This window comes from Gavialis gangeticus, unplaced genomic scaffold (assembly GCF_001723915.1).
Source record: "Gavialis gangeticus isolate Ggan-Ray unplaced genomic scaffold, GavGan_comp1, whole genome shotgun sequence".
Lineage (NCBI taxonomy): Eukaryota > Metazoa > Chordata > Crocodylia > Gavialidae > Gavialis > Gavialis gangeticus.
Genome location: NW_017728993.1, coordinates 45191149 through 45191421, shown reverse-complemented (window position 1 = coordinate 45191421; position 273 = coordinate 45191149).

The following is a 273-nucleotide window of genomic DNA, read 5'->3' as shown; positions in this document are numbered from 1 at the left end:
CGCTCCCCGCTCCCCTTCGGCCTCGCTCCGCGGCGGGCAGCGCCGGGGCCCGGCCGGGGCAGAGGCACGTTTCTCTCCCTCGCCTCCTCCGCAGGCTCAGGGACGGGAGCCGAGGACCACGGTCCAGTCACAGGACGCGGGGAGACGCTTGGCCAGGCCTGGCTCTGGCGCTCGGTGATGGGAGCCGCAGCCAGGGCCCCTGCAGCTCCCGTGTCTTTTGTCTGGACTGGGACATGGGCTGCACTGAACGCGGGGGAGGACCCCCCCCCCCCC